The sequence below is a fragment of the Grus americana genome, chromosome 17, assembly GCF_028858705.1.
Source record: "Grus americana isolate bGruAme1 chromosome 17, bGruAme1.mat, whole genome shotgun sequence".
Taxonomy (NCBI): Eukaryota; Metazoa; Chordata; class Aves; order Gruiformes; family Gruidae; genus Grus; species Grus americana.
Genome location: NC_072868.1, coordinates 7574504 through 7594983, shown reverse-complemented (window position 1 = coordinate 7594983; position 20480 = coordinate 7574504). Strand labels below are relative to the sequence as shown.

The 20480-nt window shown below is 39.1% G+C and overlaps 1 protein-coding gene across 12 annotated transcripts in view; it reads left to right on the top strand.

Annotated features, from left to right (window-relative positions):
- SULF2 (sulfatase 2) overlaps positions 1-20480 on the top strand; it is a 165114-nt gene that overhangs the window by 74343 nt on the left and 70291 nt on the right. For 4 of the 12 annotated variants that reach the window (XM_054845144.1, XM_054845141.1, XM_054845142.1 and 1 more), the window contains one exon: positions 19799-19980. The exons of 3 other annotated variants lie outside the window; for them this stretch is intronic. The gene's annotated coding sequence lies outside the window, so the exon portion shown is untranslated. Of the gene's footprint in view, positions 1-15159; positions 15179-15207; positions 15410-17523; positions 17542-19798; positions 19981-20480 lie in introns of those variants that run through there. 5 more of the 12 variants (XM_054845139.1, XM_054845151.1, XM_054845143.1 and 2 more) reach the window with 4 other exon arrangements.

Below are 20480 nucleotides of genomic sequence, written 5' to 3'. Positions count from 1 at the left end.
GCACATGAGTGAGGAGGAAATCCTGTCTTCTAGGAATTAGGTGTGTGGTTCATTTAAAATGTTTTACATTCATGCATAACTGTAAAGAAAAGTATTTTTATAAATGGCAAAAGTACTTTGGATGACACACAGTTTTTTGTATTAGATGAGTGACAATTAACTATTCAGAAACTATAAGCTAGTGTTTCCTAGAATGCTGTAATTTGAATTAAGGTCTGACTGGAAGAATATGAGCTTATACAATGTGGGCTCTGTGTAGAATACTTTTTTTTTTCTTCATCATTTTTTAAGGTGAAGGTTCATGGATTCAGCATACTCTGAGTATTTGCAGTGTACCAAATATGCTGGAGAACAATAAACGGAAAAGAGCGGAACTGAGAAATAAGAATATAGGGGAAAATGTGAAAGTACCTAACTAAATATGGGTAAATGCTTGTCAAGGCATTCTGATAAGGCCTTCGCTTTGACAGATACAGATGAGAGAACATCAGGGGAAGTAGAGTTGATATGAGCTCTGTGCTGCAAACACAGTGCACCAGTTTTGGGTGTACTGTAAATTTATGACTTGTCTAGAGATCTGGAGCAAGTGTGTTGGAAAGATGAGATCATTTGTCATATCCCAGAATGCAGCAAGCCTGGTACCATTGGGTTTGCTGACCTGAGGTGACTCAAATTTTGAAATGGCTTTTTGAAGTGTTGAAACCATTCTGTTCCTGTTTGATTCTTACACCATTCAAATTAGCATAATGTCTTAGCATCTTCCAGTATGCTGTCACATAAGTAACAGCTGTGCTTTGGGTTAATTCTCTTGTTCATCCTCAGTTAGGTAGAGAAGTGAATGTGCAATGCAATCCTTGGTTTCAGTAGATTTGGGGTTTTTATAATAATAAAAATCTCATCCAATGTATCTTTAAATCAAAAAGAAATTTGACATGTACTTTGTTCTTAATGGAGGTAAGGTTTGAATTTTTTTCACCAGGGAAAGATTTTGCCAGAAAAAACAAGAGGAATCAGGCATTCTTGAACCTTGTTCCCTGTTACTCTGCATGTGTATGATTATTTATGTTGGTATATGTGTAAAATGAGATGGATAGCATTACATGCAAATATTTTGTACCCTGTTACTTAATTACTCCAAGTAAAGGTCAGGTACAGCTGCTTTCTAATGAATCACACTGTGATGTTGAACAGATGACCACCTTCTTACACGGGCTCCCACTGACAAAATGAGGGTAGGAGTGGTGAGTCACAAGAATACCAGGACTGATAAGTAGGTTTCTTAGCTAACTAGGAAATGAGCAGAACTGTGCAATTTCTGAGAATGAGTTTGAAATTGTTAAACTCGAAAGCCTCAGGTTAGTCTCCACTGCCTGTGTTTCTTTATATGCTTAAACTGATTTGTTGGGGACCAGAGCTTTAGAATTTTGAGATTCCAAATTTTTGCCTCATTATTTTTTTTCCTGTTTGCCTCTGAAACTGTTGATACAGACACTAAATCTTACTTATGAACTTCTAATCTATAGCTGTGCTTCTTTAAAAACTTTGCTGATAGAAGAACATGGTAAGTGTCTATTTAGATGCCACTATGTAATACTGTTGTACTGGCAAGATCACATCTAGCGGGTGGAGAAGATTTTGAGTGTTTTCTGCTGTGCACGAAGTATATGAAGAAATACTGACAGCAACATAGGCAGATGTAAACTAAGATGACACTTTAATATTCCATTCATTTTCTTTCAGGTGTGTTCTATGTAGTCTAAAAATATTGAGTGTTGATACTGTCTATTTTCCTAATCTCTTCCTTTCACAGAAAATCTTTAATTTAATTTCAGTTGACTGAATTAAGGAAGATGGCTAGCTGGAGGGAGGAAACTCAGGCTACTAATTCCTCTACCTACTGGTCTAGATCTAGTTGTCTCTTCTTTCTAGGGATATTTATTTATCTAGGTCTAGTTGACTCCTCTGTCTAGGAATATATATTTCTTCTTCCCAGCCTGGTTTTCCTGTTGCAATTGCTTGCCTTCAGTGTTAGAACATGCTGTTTTCCTACTGCCTATAGACCAACTGAGGGAATGGGTCCAGTACCAGATAGTCAGACTGCATCCCAAAGAGTTTCTGAATTATGGGAAAGTAGATGTGGCAAAGAGGTAAAGTGTGAGCTGAATGGCAGTGCACATTATACTGGTATGAAATATCTTCCATCCACAAGTCTGATTTTTAATGAAGCTTTCAGAGGGGGAGACGAAGACAGTTTGACTTTTATCCGTCCTGTGTATTACTAGTGGCTATCAACTTAGAAAATTACTTTGTGTTACAGCTATGTTTCTCAGATTTGCTGGTTGCTTGCTGTTACTTTTGACTGTATTCTAAATGGATTCAAAGAGTACTGGGAGAACAAGGTGCCTTTTGGTGTCATAAACATCTGAAGGAATAATTTAAAATCATAATAAGCAAACACATATCTTCCTGCTTGAAGATGCTCACTGAGGCATGCACTCAGACTTCATCCAGTTCCCCAGAATTAGTTACTTAGTAATCTGCTTGACTTTTGTTGTAAGTCATCTTAAGGCTGTTCCCACGTGTATTACTAAGAGAAGATAAAAAGAAGTGTCAATAGAGTTGTAAATACAAAAGGTGCTGGAGAGTGTTTACAAGCTTTTGAGGATGCACCACTGTTGATTTATGGAGTTATTAAAATTTAATAGTTGCTAAATGCATGGGAGTGTTGTCCAAATCTTTGAAAACCATTTCTTCATTGAGGTCAAGATAGTATGAAACCTGAGTGTTACCTGTGTTTGTCATGTGGCATCATATGCGTGTTTAATATTGCATTGCAGTATTGGTATGTATGAAAGTATGTGAAAATGCAAGCTTCACGTTTATACACATTTTGATTGTACTTGAAGAATTCACAATTTGTCTGTTGTAGTTCACTCTCTTTAACTTAGGAACTGCTGCAAAGCTATTCAAGTTACTCAGCATTTATTTTTAGAGCTGTAGGTCAGCAAGAGAACTTCTAATGCTCTGTTGTAGCAGAGATAGTGGTATTCCGCTTCATTGTAGCTACCGACATCAATCTCATATGCAGCTAATATTATGCCCCTAGGAATAGCCATCCTTACTGTAATCCTTCGACTTTACCATAATGTGTCAGAATGGGGACAAAATATTTCAATGCTTAAATTACAGAAGGATTAATCATCGTATAAACACAGATGTAAAATGACCTGTAAGACTATTTCAAATGCAATACATTGTAAAAATTAGAGGTTGGTTATTCTAATCTTACATAATAGTACTGCTAAACATAAGCTCCAATTTTGCGTACACTGTCTCAGACCAGTGTAGTTGGATCCTTTATATGATGTTCTCTGTTTCAGTACAAGTGGTGTGGGGAGAAGCACCAAGATAACAGATTGTTTATGTCACGGAGCTGACACAGAAAGGGAACAATCAGGGACTGACGTGCGTCTTAAGTAAAATCTAAAGCAGCTAGACAACATAAGGTTTAAAAATCCAACTTCAGTTAATAGTATCTATATCCATGCTATAACTATTTGCCACAGTATTTAATTGTTCCTTTCCATTAAACTGATCAAGCTACTAAGAACCTTAAGCTTCTAACTTACCCTAATTCGTCACTGTTACAGTCTCTGGGGCAGGCATAATGAACTTTTCCTTGAATTCTTTTTTGTCAGACTTAACAGTGAGAGGGTCAGATCAGCACATTGCAAACTGAAGGAAGAGAAATATCTGCTATAAACTTTTTGAGAAGGCTTGCTATGAGATTACTGTTGTAAAAGGTCTAAGGAGCTCCTGCTTTGTAACACAGCCTGATAAATAGAGAGTTTCAGTCTCTTTGCCTTGTGTTTAGGTCTGATAAGCAAATGTTAACACTCCCACTCCCTAGCTCTGTTTCGAAGCAAGGAGAATAACATTTGCAGATTGCATTTGTGATCATCAAGATTAGATCTGTGCACTACTGGATTATCTGGAAGTATAAACTACATTTAGATCTGTATATTTTGCCAGATTGAACCAAGCTCATGATTTATTCTGGTGAATTATGGGAGGAGAAATGATACCTGATCTAGCACAAAGTCTTTTGGGATGAAGTTACCCTAACAACATTTTTGAACATGTCTGAACTAGCAGAATGGCTTAAAGTCAGCCCTTTGGTTTGATCCGTTCAGGCAATACTAAAATTCAGTAGTTTGTGGTTGTTTTCTTAACCATGCTTCCAGCAGCAAAGAGTTTTCTATCACTCAATTTGTGATTTGTACCTCTAGATTTGTCAGCCATATGCTCACAACTGGGAATGTGTGTGGAAAATTAGAACCCGCAGAGATTGTTGAGGAGAGAAGGAAAGAAAAGATGTGCTACGTGTAGAAAAAGGTTCTAGTCTAAGAAAGAGGTGTTTTCAAAAGTCAAAACAAGCCCTTGAGGTTTTTCTGATGTTCGGATTTGATCACAGGGTAAAACCTGATGAGTAGTGCTTTCTAACTTCAGATGCTGTTAGCAGCAGTGGAATCTCTCAATGATTTGAAGAGAGTGTGCACAATGTATCAGCATCCTCAAGGCAGTTTATTGTTCAGTACAGACTAGTAAAGCTATGCAAATTTTGAGTTATCACCATTGCCTATTATTAACTTTGCAGCAGACAAATCACCATTATGCTTAAGTTTTAATAAACATTTTAGTCTCTTAAGGTCTCTTACAGCAGAGGCATCGGTTGAGGACTGATGAAAGGGACTCAATTGGAATGTGGTATTTCCTTCTAGATCTTGAGCACTCATCTGCAAATTTTTTTCCTTTTTTTTTTTTTTTTTGTTTTGTTTTGTTCTTGGGCTCTGTGCCTGTGATCCTGTTGTGGGTTAACCCCAGTAGGCAGCTGAGCCTCACACAGCTGCTTGTTCACCTCCCTGCAGTGGGATGGAGGAGAGAATGAGAAGGGTAAAACTGCAAAAACTCATGGGTTGAGATAAAGACAGTTTAATAGGTAAAGCAAAGCTGCATGCGCCAGCAAAGCAAGACAAGAAATTCATTCACTATTTCCCACCAGCAGGAAGGTGTGTAGCCGTTTCCAGGAAAACAGGGCTCCATTGTGCATAACAGTGACTTGGGAAGACAAATGCCATCACTTTGAATGTCCTCGCTTCCTCCTTTCCCCAGCTTTATATTGCTGAGCATGATGTCGTATGGTGTGAAACATCCCTTTGATCAGTTGGGGTCAGCTGTCCTGGCTGTGTCCCCTCCCAACTCCTTGTGTGCCCCCAGCCTACTCGTGGGTGGGGTGGGGTGAGGAGCAGAAAAGACCTTGGCTCTGTGCCAGCACTGCTTAGCAGGAACAAAAACATCAGTGTGTTGTCAACACTTGTCTACATCACCAACCTAAAACGCAACACCATATTAGCTACTGTGAAGAAAATCAACTCCATCCCAGCCAAAACCAGTACAGATCCTTAGGGAATCAAAGGAAACAGACTGCCTATTGACTGTTGTAGGAAGAGCCTGAATTATGACTTTCCATCATAAATTAAATGGTTTTTTCCTTACAAACTGGACAGGGCTTGGATAAGTTACAAATACCTGAAGTTATGTGATTGTATCAGAACCCTACTTAATTATTCTGTGAAACTTCCTGTTCTCACTGTTCATGGTTCTTGAGAATTGAGCACTTGAGCATTGTGTTGTCAATATAGGTGCATCTACCCGAGTCTTCAGACAGCCCAGAGTACCAGATATGGAAAGTGTAAACTGCTTTACTAAGGTTGCGTTAAGGAGTGTTTCTATTTGAATTTTAATGCGAGTTTCTGGATAGGTCTGTGCATTGCATGGGAAGGTCGTTACCACCTTGGATGCTGTACCCCACCATTCCCCTTGTCCTTCTCACCTTCCTCTGCCTCGCCCTGCCCCCCAGAAACATGTGCATATTGCCCACTGCAGTAAGTGCTGACACTCAACAGGCACACATACCTTTCTTGCCCTGTAGGCTTCTCCAGAGTACAGGGCAGTTCTCATATGCTTGCTCCTCAATAGCATTGTTTGAGCATGTATTACCTAGAGCCCTACATTATTGCTTTTGTTATCGAAGTGGGTGACAGTTCAGAGCGTAACTGTCTGAGACCTTAGTTGGCAACACTAGTCTGACAGATCTTCCATGTGCTGGAGTATCAAGGAGAGCTGTTAGCATGGGATAGTTGGTATGTTCTGATGCATGTATAGAAACAGGTACGCAAAGCAGATGATTACATATTACGTAGCCTAGAGATTTAATCTGCGGAGCCCCGGAGGTCCATGAGCTTCAGGTTAGAAAGTACTAGCCTAGCAAATAGAACAGTGTTTTGGAGCCCAGGATGTTTGTTCTTAGATGGATGGCTGACCTGTTGAATTGACCTTGAGCAAGTAATTTTTACCTTTCTACAGCTCAGTTTCTCAATCAATATAACAAATATTCCATACCTAATTTGTAAAACCTTTTGAGATCCAATTATGGAAAGCAATAGGTAAGAAATAAAGTTATTATTAAAGCATGTAAGATCTGCAAAACCAGTTAAGCTAAAAATCTAACAAAATTATAACTTCTGTATTTTCATCTAGAAAAAGCCAAACATACTCAAGTTAAATTAAACTGCAAAATTACCTCAGATCTGAACTACACTGCCATATGATAATGTAGTGTCCTGCTACAGATGTCATCTTACTGTTCTGCAGCATCAGCCAAAGAGCAGGCTTAGAGTTTGGATTGCAAAAGACCAAATACAGTAGGAAATGGCTGGCCACTCACACCTTATAGTCAGATCTGGCAGTCTGTAATAGTAACTCTGGAATAGCTCTCTGTTGTTTCTCTCCGCAGAATTTCTTTTAAAGGACCCAGATTCATCCAGGTGATTCTGCATGGGCTGGTTCTGGATGATTGGTGTGTGCCGCGGTTCATTTACTGATATTGGTTGAATTGACACTGAGCTGCAAAGGCAGAGGCTCAGCCCAAAAATCTTGTTCTAAACTAAAATTTGTGATCAAAAACCGTGCCTCATAGCAGGAAAAAAACAACCAAACAAAAAACAAATAAAACCCAAAACAAACTGTCTCTAGAACAATACTTACGAACCTTAGTGATTTGAATTCCAAATGGGAACTTTGGTGTTTGGTGTTTTGGCTTTTTTTTGAGGTGTATGCAATTGGCTGATTTTTAGGAAAAGCTGCAAGCTACAAATTCAGGCACTTGTCTATCTGGAGTTCAGATCCAAGGGTTTATTTTAGACATATTTATAGGAGTGGGATAAGAAAGGGGAATTATCAAGCAGGGAGAGGAGCAGGAGGAAGAGTAAGCTGGGAGGAGAAGGTTCCAACCTTTACATTTTTGTCTGTAAAAATTGTAGCTGAATATATCAAGTGAATATATATAATTCATCTCTATGTTCTTCAGCCTGGTTTTAACAAATTGCTGACTGAAATCTAAGAACGCTTTCAAAATGCTACCTTTTTTCTTTGTGCATGTTATTTTAGAAGTATTTCCATATTTTTGAAATATTATTTGGGTGTTTTTGCTTTTGACTGTTTTGAATTTTAATAGTCTAGATATCTATCTACACTAAAAAATAAGTAAAAATAAACATGTTATTTTTTGAGACAACACTTTATCCCAATTGTTAGTAAAGTGTCTTTCACAGTCTTTGTAAGCCATAAGTAATAGGTTGAGAGATCTGGACAAAGAGGTGAAATATTACTTCTAACTTCTTATCATTCAGTTTTAATGTGGTTCAAATAAAGATGGTTTTTAAGAGATATTACTGTCCATAAAAAATTAACATGTTTTCCACTGTTGTTAGCATTTGAAATGTTATCAGCTTCCTTCTGGCAGATGACACACTGCTTTAAGTTTCAAATATCTACTAATTCATGCAGCATTTAAAAGCAAGCATTCTAAACAGGTGCTACCTGATATAACTCATTTTGATTTTGACTTGATGAGCCTGAGTCTGGGATATTATTTGCATATATTTCTCCTTTTTCCATATCTTGGATATTGGAACCACCATGTTTTGCAAGATTTCTATGCCCAAGATTTTTAAAAATTAAAATTGCCCTAGGCATTTTAGATGTTTTAATTGTAAAACTGGGAGTCTTGAATAGATTCTCATTTAGCAAGTGTGTCATGGTGCTTTTAGTCAAATATTTTTCTGTTCACTTAAAATACTTTCTTCTTGATAAAATATACTAGGCTATTTCAATTACTTTGTATTAACCTGATGCAGGTCAGAACAAAATTTGGTCTGTGATCTTGTGTGCATTTAGAAATATGCAAACCAGAAATCTGCTGGTGAGTAGGAAATCTGCCTTGGAATTACATAGTACTACAGCCAGAGGTCTTCAGATAAAAAAATTCCATTTACTTCACAAAAGATTTTGGCCTTTTTAAAATCCATTCAGCTGGAAAGTATTAAACCTGAAGTTTGTCTTGACCTATTTCTTTGCTAGTAAACAAAATTCAGAACTTTTTGATACCAAGCTATAAATATTGATTGATGCTTTACCATCCTTCATACTTGAAGGATAGTAGTTAATTTTTTTTTTATTTTACTACTGTTATTACTAAAAATCGGTGTGATGACTTGATAGGTACCTCCAGGAGCTTTTTGCTGATAGTATGTGCCTTTATTCAGAAAAAACCAAGAGCCAAATCTGTAAAAATAGATTTTGAGTTTAAAATCTCATTTTAACAAATTTCTCTTTATCTACACTTTATATATCAACTTTTTAGGGTATGGTAAGAACTTTTTCCAACTAAGAGCATCCAGTCTTGTCTTGAAAAATAGTCCTTTCAATTCCTGAAGAAATATACTCGGATATGTCAGATACTCCAGTTTGGCAGGGGAGGTAGTTGATCTCTGTTATATTTCGGGACTAGCAAGTTTCTCAAGATTTATTACTGTAATCAACCATGAGAGTGATGAGGCATACAAATAATGTAAAGCTACTTAAAGTACAAATAAAAGGTTGCATTGCCAAATGCCAAGAGTGTTCAGATACAATTTCAGGACCTAAGGAAAGCTATGTGAATTTTTAGAACTCTTTCCTGTGGGTGCTAACCGCTTCTGAAAAATCAATTGACTCCATTTTCGGTGTGTAAATGAGACTTACTATATGTAAGATATCTGACCTGTAATTTGTTGCTCACTGGTAATGCCGAAGCTTTGCAGTCATGGAAATACAGACTGTGCTTCTACTAAAGTTAGTAATAAAATTCTCTCTGAATTCAGGATCAGACTTCATTTTCAAGGAGTAATGGAAATCAGAAATAATATGTATTCTAAGCCAGAAAGGGCAGCTGTGATGTTTAAAAATAAAAAAATAAAAAATCAAAATGATACTTAGAGGGACCAATCAGGCTCAATTTGTTCTTTGCCAAATATAGCTGTAGCCAGCCATGTTCCTACAATGGTGATGAGTTAGGGTTTTTTTTTTTAAATGGCAAATAGACAGGATGTCGCTTGTGAATCTAGAGAAAATGACATAGAGCTAAGTATTTTTCTCAAATGAAAAGAGAAATTATGATTACAAATCATAATTTGATTTGTAAGTGACAGTATTGAATGGCAAAGGGGCTCAGTTGGATCTTGTAATATGCTGTACACATGAAGAAAACATAGACATAAATCACCTGAAATGGGTTCTTATGTGATAGAAGGAAAATAAACAGTTGAAACTAAAATAATTATGTAGAAGACCAGGATGCTAGTCAGATTGGAATGTTTTATCTTGTTACATGAAGTACGAAAGAAGAATCTAATTGCACAGGACTCTGAACACAGACAGTTGCTGAAGACTTATTTTTAGCACTTTAGACAACTCTGTAATCAGCCTGAAATTTTTGAAAGATGAACAAAAATCAGATCTATTTATACACATGTATTAAAAAAAAAAAGTAACATAAAAGATGAGAAGAGGAACAAACAGGGTTGCAAGGAACATTTCAGGCATCACTGTGAGTCAGTGGCTGTTAATAGTACAGTATGGTATTGTAGTTGTCATCTAGGTTTTCTTGCATGCAGTAATCTTAATTTTCACTTCCTTCTAGGAGTTTGTAAACTTCTGATTTCTCCTGTATCTCCACCTCAGTAATAAGCCTGCAATTATCAGGAGACAAGTTACTACTTTGTTGTAACAGATCAAGCTGTATCTTCTCTTTCTTTGCAAGCCTTCCTCTGTCAGACGTACGAGCTACTTTTCTTTCAGATGGCTTGATGAACACATTAGTTAAAATCAGAGTGGTTTAGCTTTGAAGATTGCAGCTTCTATTTCAGACCTGAAGAAGTGCTTGATATGCCTGAGGGTGTGTCTGTTCCTTCCCACGTGTAGCAGTTGATCTAATAACAGTTATCACATCCCACCATAAGCTTTGCTTCACTTGTGCTATTGAGGCAGCCGAGCCAGAAAATGATTTAGCCTTTGTGTGTGTGAAATGCTGGCAATTGTGTCATTTGCTCTCTTAATATTTCTTAAAATTGTGCATCTGAAGTTCAGCTTAGAATATATAAATATTCAGTCAGATCCAGATAGCTATATTATTATGAGAAGTATTTGAGGTAGAGAGGGAGAACTGTTAAACAGTAATAATTAGAATACATAATGAAAAGCAGAGTAAACAATAAGCTCTAGCCTTCCAAATGGAGGTCGTCTCTTCTTTGTATGGGCTGTGTGACCAACACTGGTTCACTGACTTTACATCCTCTGTATAGACCTTCAGATGCGTCTTTGAGCCTTATTAATAATATTAATACTCAGAACACACTAGTTAATTTTGTATGTGAACTTCAGGATCATTCTAATAGCATTTTCTTATGAATTTGTTTGACTTTCCAGGAAAGATTTGTTTTGAGTTTATTGTCCAAATAGATAGCTATCACTTTTATCAGGGCACTGGGGCACAGTATGCTGTACTTAATCTTTATTTTCACACTGAAGAGTAATGCATTTCTTTGCTTAGCATTTGGATCAATCAAGCAAGGTGAATTTTTCCTGTCTCCTTTGCTTTTCTTGGCTGTGTTCCCCTCTTCCGTTTTCATAGTACCTCAAAACATAGACACCATTTTCCCCTGTAATGTGATTGCGTATTTATAGAAAGTTCAACTTTAAAAGATAAGAGTGGAGCAATTGCCAACAAAATCTTACTGAGCTGGAGTCTGTGATATAAAATGCAAGCAATGTGGGGCATCAAGGAGTGGAGCATGTTGTGCTGTTTATGCCTTCCTAATAGCATTCTGATTCGTTGTTGAAGCAGTAGTTACACATTTTATGCAACTGAAATGCAGTTGTTTAAAGAAGTAAAAAACTAAACTCTATACTGCTATAAGGTCTTTGACCAGTATAATTAGTATAACTCTGGACTGATTACTGTAATAAATTACACTGAGGAAAAAGCAAGTGAGATCAGACTCATGTTCTGTTGCTGGCTTTAGGTCTTTAAAGATGGCTCAGAGCATGTGTGTATACATTAAAAAATATGAAAGCAGAGAGGAGAAATAAAAATTACTAATGGTTTGAGAGGTTTACGTATGATGAGTTACTATAAAGACAAAGATGAGCAAGTCTGAAGAAGAGTTGGAAGGCATTGACTGAAGTATGTAAAAATGTGAAAGCCAGCCCTTCTTTTCTATGTCACGTAACATGAAAAGAGAGCAATATTTGAGCTCTGAAAGCCCAATATATTTATCAATAGTGAAAAAGACATGCCTCGTGCAGCATGTTGCCTATCTTTTATTTTTGGGGTGGTTTTTAAATGACCTTGGACTCTCTCTGACTGTCTCCTCGTTTCTCAGAAGTTGCTTCTCTGTATCACTGACAGGCTGCTCATCCTATTGAGCTCCAGTATGGGGACACAGTTCCCCATCGGTGCTGGATACATGCTGGACTTTCAGCTGTTGTCTCATAACCAATGAAAAGATAATAATGGGAATCCCCACTCTCTCCAACTGGATCAAAGTGGTTCCCCTTTACATGCAAATCAATAGTTTAGTGAACAGTCCAACATACATTGCTTGATGTATTTTTCTGTGCCACACTAATTGAAAGTAGGGTGGACAGAGAAACTGTAGATTAAATTTTTTGAGGGATTTATGTACCTAACAATGCAGATAGATGTGTGATGACATTTAAAGAAACGCCTACATATCTGTTTTCTCTGAATTTCAATAGGTATGTACTGGGATTTGTTTAGACAAATTATTTGGATAATAAGCAACATTTGTTATTTGAGGTACAGTACAATAACTCCAAGCTGTTAAATGGCATACTGTGAGAAATATCTGAAATTTAGTTGGTGATACACAGTGAGAAAGCTCTGGTGTGAGAGTGAGAGGGAATGATCTTGCTGCTTCATTTTATCTTTTGAACTCCTGATCAGTTCTGGTGATCCATATACACCAATGGAATCCTTTTCCAGTTAGTGAATGAAAAGAGTTTGTTTAAAAAGTAGATACCTAAAAAGTTCCTTCCCCATTGCACTAGTAGGCTTTCAGACCTTCTTGTTTTACCAGTAATTTCGCATGATTTTGTTGTCCCAGACTTCAAATAAACCACAGTGTTTTAAATACGTCTATATCCCTCGAATTTTTGGCAATAGGAAAACTAGCTGAAATCACTAAACTGCTTTAACTTTGGAAACTATTCACTAAGAATGCATAATAGTTGTTATCTGTACGGTTTCGTAACAGTGCCAGAACAAGTTCTTTTGAAATGCATGAGATGGAAACCCCATTCTCTTCAAGAGGAAGCACCTTTCACTTTGCAGGGTTGTCTCAGACCAGGGGGTATATTATCCTCTTAATGCACTTGCATAACTGCCATTAACATTAATGGAAATTACATGCACTCACTGTGAGGTGAACATACCCTTTTGTTGAAATGAGCGATCTATTGCAACAGATTTTCCAGTGATCCTAAATCAAAATTAGATTGCTATACTAATGTCACTAATACTAGTTTTAGTATCTTTGTTGCTTGTAGCTTATATTAATGAAAATTCACAATGTAGCTTTATATTAGGTCATGTGTTTCTTATAATGGAAAATCCCATTTATAGTGCTCTAGAAAAATTACGTTTTAAACAGGGAGCTTCTCAATTTCCTTCTCCAATGTAAAATGTTGACCACTGTATAGCAAACTTTGTATCTTTTGGCTTGGTAGTTACTGTTTGCAGTCCCTTTAGAGGTAGTTTGTAGAGGTTGTGTGTTGCGAACTGTTGGCCTGTGGTTAGGACAGAGGAATGCTGGGGTCCTGGTTCTGTTCCTGGCCGTGTTGCTGAAAGTCTGTTTGGCTCTGGATGACTCAGCTGCTTTATCTGACACCAATTCATGTCTAAAATGTGCCGAATCAGAACACAGGTGTGTTGTAAAAATTAATTGTCTGTAAATTGTTTTATTGTGAGATGAAAGTCACTAGCAAAAGGTCAAATGTTATCTTGGAAAGCCATGTAACAATTTTATCAAAATGTTAGCAAGATGTAGCTCCTGTTTTACACACAGCTGTTGCATTAGTGTAACTCCGTGTTAGGGAGCGGTTTATTTATACCAATACAGTTATACTGTTGCAGCCCCTAGTGTGGACGCAGTTGTACTGACATAAAGTGCTTCGTTTGTATTGTTTATTGCTGTCCATACAGGAACACACTTGGTACCTTAGCAGTGACATACCTGTATTTGGAGGACTTGTGCCATTTCATTTTTTGCTGTTTTAGGGTCAAATCTGTGTGTAACCAAGAATGTAGCCAACAATGAAAAAAGGTTCAAGATCATTAGCCTTTTCCAGCAAAGTCCAAATTCGGTCATTGGATACAATACTTGCTTTAAAGCAAAAATCCAAATAAATCATGGATGAAACAGAAGTGTGTATATATAAGATAATATATATATTGCATTTCTTTTCCAAATATTTACTTCTAGAACTCTATAGTTCTTTCTGTAAATCTCTTCTGCTCTGGCTTTTTTCCTTAAAACTACAGCTAGTCATCATCTTGTAGCATTTGCACAAACCATCATATTTCCTCACTGTTTCTGCAGCTGTACAAGTATGTATTTTGACTTGAGTAGGGAAATGATAGAATCTTCTTTTTCTAATCTGTTTCTTACTCCTCCTCTTCCATTGATTGATGTTCTTGCACAGGAAAACTATACATATATCCTGGCCATTTTCAGTCACCTAAACCATTTTCACTGTAACATCAATTTATGATAAAAATAGTGGCATAAAGTTCTTATTCTCAGATGTATGTTTTTCTAATGCATATTTTAAAGATACAAATTCAAAATAAAAACTTAGATACACTGGAATTTGGCCTGTTCCGTGGATCATTCTGTATTAGATGTAATAATGTCAGGAAGTTCTAAGGTAACCTGTACTGAATGTGTGACACTATCAGCATGGGAATGCTAGAAGAAAATGTTATACTGTTATATTTTTTTTAACATATTAATGTACCAATATTTGTTTTTAAGAGGTCCTTAAATTATCCACTGAAGATATTACATATTTTGATATTTATCCAAACAGTTACATTCCGAGAGTAGAATGTAACTTGTTCCAAGTAGTGTAGATTGGCACCTGCTGTAAACACAGTCCCTACCTTGATGAGCTTGATTAAACTTTTCTAAATTACAAATGAATATTGGGTCTTTTAATTTCAACTGTATGAGTGGAACGGGGTCTGTGATCAATGCATCGGGCTTTCCTTCCACAGGTGTCTCGGTGCAGGGCCCCAGGCCCCACCTCAGCCCCTTTGGAGCCTGCAGCCTCCCTCCCTAGCCCAGCAGCGCGGGCCCTGACTGAGCTCGGCAGACCTTAGCGATCGGAGACAAGAGCAGCGTAAAATACGAGGGGCTATTAATTCACTCTCCCCACCCCTCACTGGACTCCCCCCTCTGCTTATAAAGGCTTCGTGCACCCAGCGGCAGCTCAGCGTCGGCCCCTTCCCCTCGGAGGGGGGCTGCCTCTGCGGCCGACCCGCTGCCCCCGTGCGCGCTGAGGTGCGGAGCTGCGCCCCTCCGCGTCCTGCCGGAGGGCAGAACCGCAGCCCGCGGTGCTGCCGCCGGACTTTGAACGAGCCGGGGGCTGGTGGAACAGGTTTCCTCTTTGCGCGCCGCCGGGGCATTGCGTCAATCCTGGGAGGAGGATCCTCGAGGTAAATGAACTTTTTAAAGGGGAAAAGGAGAAGAAGGGAGAGGAGGAAGAAGGGGGGGGGCAGCGCCCGCCCGAGCGCTTCCTCTCAGCGCTTGTTCGGGAAACGGGCTTCGGCTGCTGCCCGGCGCCACGGCCAGAGGATGCGCTTCTCCTCCCCGCCGGGCGCCGGGCTCCGCAGGCGGGCTGTGAGAGCACCAGCCGTAGCACGGCGCGGCTGAGCGCCAGCTCCGCGGTGAGTGTGCGGCGGCGGCTGCTGCTGTGCTGCCCGCGCAGGGAGCGCTGGAAGGGATGGCTGGAGCTTTCCCTTCCTGCCCGTCTCCCCAAGTAGGGACGGCGCGGAGTCTGGGAGCGGCTGGGCGGCGGTGCCCGCGCATCTGGGGCTCCCGGAGGCCAAGCCAGGCTGCCATAGCGAGGAGCCTGGGCGGAGGGTCTAATGCAGCAAGCAGCGAGCAGGTCTGGCCGCGCTCCTGCTGCATAGGTAGCGGGCGGGGCTGGAAGTTGAGTGAGGTGTTACGAGAAAGGGGGCTTGGGGCTGGGAGAGCGGGCGGGTGGATGCTGGACCGGCGGAGGCTGGAGGCGATGCGATGCGGTCCCGCCGTCGGGATGGCTGCGCCCCCGCTGTCCCTGGCCAGCCCCGTCTGGTGCGGCGGGAGCTCCCCCGGAGCGCCACCGCCCTTCGGCCCTCCCGGCCTTGAGGCTGCTGCCTGCCCTGGCACGGCGGGATGGGCGCTTGGTGCCAGCCCGGTAGTGATGAACCCTGCTGGGGGGCGGGGGGCGGTGTCGGGCCGCGGCCCCTTGCGCGGGGGAGGAGAGGGTATGGTCCTGGCCGGGCTGGATGTGTCCCCGTGGCGGGTGAGAGGCAGCCGCGCCGGGGCTGTGCGGAAAAGAGTTTCCAAAGATAACTGATACTGTAGCACTTAGCTTCTCATTTAGCAAGTTACTGTGCGCATCCGGGTAGTATGTGTATCTGAATGTCTGTATGTGTTTGCGTGTAGATATACACGGCGTGGTTTTTTCTGTATGCGGCTACAAAAAATTCTGTTTACTTGATAGGATGTATTTGTGTAATGGTTAACTGTTCTTGCCTACTTTTTCTATCTTAAAGCACTTGCATTTATTCCTTTCTGGTGTTTTCAGAAGTGAAAGTCTGTGGTTACTGCTGTACTTAATACAAGCTAATACAATTATCTTTAAAGTCAAAGACTGTGTATCTTTATTATTTATAAATATGTGAAGATAATAAATATAATAGGGAAATAATTCTTAAACTCTTTCAAGTTGTTATTGGGTTATCATTGCATGTGGTGCAGAAAAGCGTGTTTATTTTTGTGGATTTGGGGATCCAAATAGAAATTTAACCTGAGGACTAACTAATTTTGTACGTATTACTGAGAAGCTGTAATAATAACATGCAAGCAGTAGAACCCAAAGAATAGTATGGATTAATGGAAAGTATATTGTGATGTTTAAAACACTGTTTAAAATATCAGGTCCTAGGGAAAACTATAACTAATTTATAATTCAATTTTATTTAAAATAAAGTTGCAGAATAGGGAAGAGATTCTGTGATGCAAGTGCGCTTCCCTGTGATAAGTAGTTAGCTTTGGCATAGAGTTCATCAGCATAAGGAAAGCTAGTCGGAAGAACACATCGGAATAGTAATTCAGTGCTCTAATGTCTGGAAGCTCTATTCCTGACTTCTTCTGAAGAAATGGTAGATACTTGCAAATAAAAATATTTTAGCCATAGTTTGTGTAGGAGAATCAGCATAACTGTAGTCTTTGATAGTCACATTTAGCACTTGGGGTTTGATTTTGTACTTTCTCTAAAATTTTTTATTATCTGGGGGGGGAAAAAATCCAAAAGTATAAAACTGTAAGAAAACATAGCATGTTGTTAGATTACAGCAGTAATGTTGATACTAGCCTTCCCCTGAGAACCTTGTATGATTGCAAACAAGATTCTTCCCAATCTGCAGATAAAAATGAGTTTATTTCTTACAAACAAAATATAATGGTTTCAAGTGAGGGTTGACAGCTTCAGTGAAAAAAGAGTTGTAACCAAACCTGGATGTATAGGAGTGACTCAAGAGTTAAAAGAACAGCAGCACCGCTGAATCCATTTAACTGGCAAAGTGGTTTTAATTGGGTTGGTTGCTAGGGAATGGCTCCAGCAGCATGTATTTCAATGAATTTAAACACTGGACAAAAAGCACACCTAAGTCTGCTTAAATAATACACCTGGTATTGGCTCCAGCCCTATTTAGAGCAGGTGTGCATTGCTGCTTGCTAACCAGTTTTCCCTTGTTGTGCAGTTCCACTGTGTGGCTTACATGCTGTTACCCTGTTCTGTGGTGGCTGCTGGGTGAGTTGAGCTTGCCATACAAATTCTGTATTTAGTGTTTTGTAGTATACTTATTTTTTAAAAATATCAGTTACTGTAAACATAACTAGAAAGAGCTTTCTAGAAGTAGGTTCGAAGCACGATTAGGTTATGCATTTGATTCAAGAATTACTTTGTTACATGTGTGTACCTTTTCTGTTTCAGGAAGAGTCAGATGCTACTTGATGGTATTGGAATAACTTAAATTATTTGACTTCAATGAAGTTACACTGGGCTTACGCATGGGAGAGTTGTGCTAGGACTTGCGTTAGCAAAGTTGGGAGTACCGGTCTGTGCAAGGCACTGTCGCTAGTTTTGCACACAGTGCCTGTTACATCTGTGCCAAGCAGTGCTAATCAATAGCATGTTAAAAATACTATCTGGGGAGAGAACTGACACCAGTCATCCCTGTGCATCCTGCCTGTGCTGCAGTAGAACTGACATTAATTACTGAGGGCAGTATTAAAAAGAAGCCTTTCCTTGGTGTAAATGCTACTTGGAAACAGAACTTGGCTCCGTTCTTTTATAAATAGAATAAATGTACTGAAGTCTGGCTTTATCTCTTCAACATTTATAATGTGACTTAGTGTAATGTTCTGTGTTGTCACACAGGAGAATTAAGTTTGGCTCTATTCTCATTCCCCTACTAGCAGGAGTTAAGAACAAAAAGAGGCAGCTGTATCTAATTCAGGCTATGAAGGCAGTCAGGGACTTGTTAAACTTGACCGTAAACCATAGAAAATAAGAGGACCAGACTTTCTCTAAAGCAGCCTGCTAGGAGGTTTCATAGGCTTAATAAAGCTCAGCTAGATGCCCCAGCTGAAGAAGATTTCATAAATTTCTGATAGCACTTTCCCAAATAGAAAACAGCAGTGACTAGACTTGTCAAGTTCATATGTGTAATCTGGGAGAAAATAAGAGACATACCTAATTCTCACGAGAGCCACTACAGATTAAGCATCTTTAATATTGGAGGATGGCCTGCAAAGACACATAAAGCAGTGGACCATCTGTACCACTCAGATGAAAATGCATCATTGGAGAGGGTGCTATATTAAAAGTGAAGGCAGATTGGGGCACCGCTGTGGAACTCTTGTGGCCTTATCTGTGAGTTACAGATTAAACTTGTTGGCAGAAATGAGGAAAGAACTGTTAATAGAGACTTTATGTCATATTTCTTCCCTGAAGTTCACCGAAGGCTAGGGGTTAAAAAAAATCAATCTATATTTGACCACTGGCAATCTATGTGAGAGACTCTTCTGTTGCTATTCTGAGAACTATTTAAAACTGGCTTTTAGATTTTACTGCATATATGCTGTTAGTTGTGGCATGTCTGTCTCTTATGAATACGTACTTCAAGAAATAGGTTATTTTCTAAAATTACTTTAATTTTCTTACCTAGTTATTGGTATGAGTTTTGCACGTAATTACATACTCTTAGTTGGTTCCCAGCAGTACTTACCCTGATAATAATAGGAACATAACACATCAGAACAGTTGAAAAATCTTCACCGAGGAGGGGGTTGAGAAAGAGATAACAGGTTTGGTAGGAGATGCCTGTTGTACTTGACGTGAAATTCTCTCCTCCACTCGCAGTATCCTCTCAAAGATAACTAATTCTTTTAACCATAAATATACAAGTGTGGATAAAATAGCTGTGGAATAGCAGTTTATGTACATCCCCAAACACATTAAGTATTTTGTAGATAGATAAGCAGCTCTCTGTATCTAAAAATAGAAGTTATTCCCAACTCAATGGAGTGAGTGAGGGGCAATAAACTGTGAGGAGAAGAGAGGCTGAGGGGAGAAAGGCAATGTGAGGTCATGAGGTTACTTCCGTGCATTTGTTTAAAAGAAGTGAGGAAAATGTAATGAAAACTGTTATATGCACAATATCTACAGTGAATGTAGTTATGAGCAGATATAACAAGAATGAACAGCCTTCTAAATGCTGCAAGAAAAGTCAGCAAATGCTATTATTCTGAGAAGCTGTTGGCTAGTGTAGAGCAGAAAAAAACCACATTAACTTTTAGACCTTCAGAAAAATGTTTGTGTGTAATGAAATGTGAACTGACATCTATGCTGTCAGTTTGTTGTTTGGGTTTTTTTTAAACAGAAGTACATATGAGTCATTTCTGAAGAGCATAAGCCATTTCTCTACCCCTCCCCCAAAAAGCTGGTGTCCAGGAATATATGCCTGCTAAACTAACTTTTTTTTTTCCCTCCCCTTTTGAAACAGATCCAGGTTTGCCTCTCAAGCTGCTTTTGACTACTCTGGATAGTAGCAACACATTGAATCTGACATGATTCTTCCCAGTTGTACTGCTGCAGATGGAATTCTGAGTACAAGGAATGAAAATTGATAGGACTTGTCGGTGTTCCTTCTGCCATAGCCTGGCAACTCTCTGAGCAGCAGCAGAGGTACTAAAGCTGTATCCGTAAACTGAGGAAGTTGGACTTTTCTCTTTCCCTACCCATTGGAACAAGTGCGAAGATATTTAAAATCAATTTTTAGTTTCTATGAAAAAAGTTAATGTCACCTGCTTTTGAAACTCACTGGGGAGACTATTAAGGAAGAAGGATTTTTCATTTCCTCAAAACCCTGTTAGTGTACATTTTTGGAAAGCAGCCTTAATAAATATTGCATCATACTATACCTACATATCTGTTGACTTATATGAAAATTCAATATGCGTTTCTTAAATAAGCATAGAAGCCGAGTATAATTTTTCAGACCAGTGGTTTTGCTATTGCATGAGAACTTTCTTAATCAACGTTTATCTCAAAGAACAGGCGCTGACAGAGATGAAGTAATAATGTGGCTATGAAATAATCTGCTGGAGGAAAAACTGTTTTCCCAAGTGGCTTTAGGGATAGAAAAGCCAATGTATTTCTCTGGGTAAAACACACTGTGCTGGGTT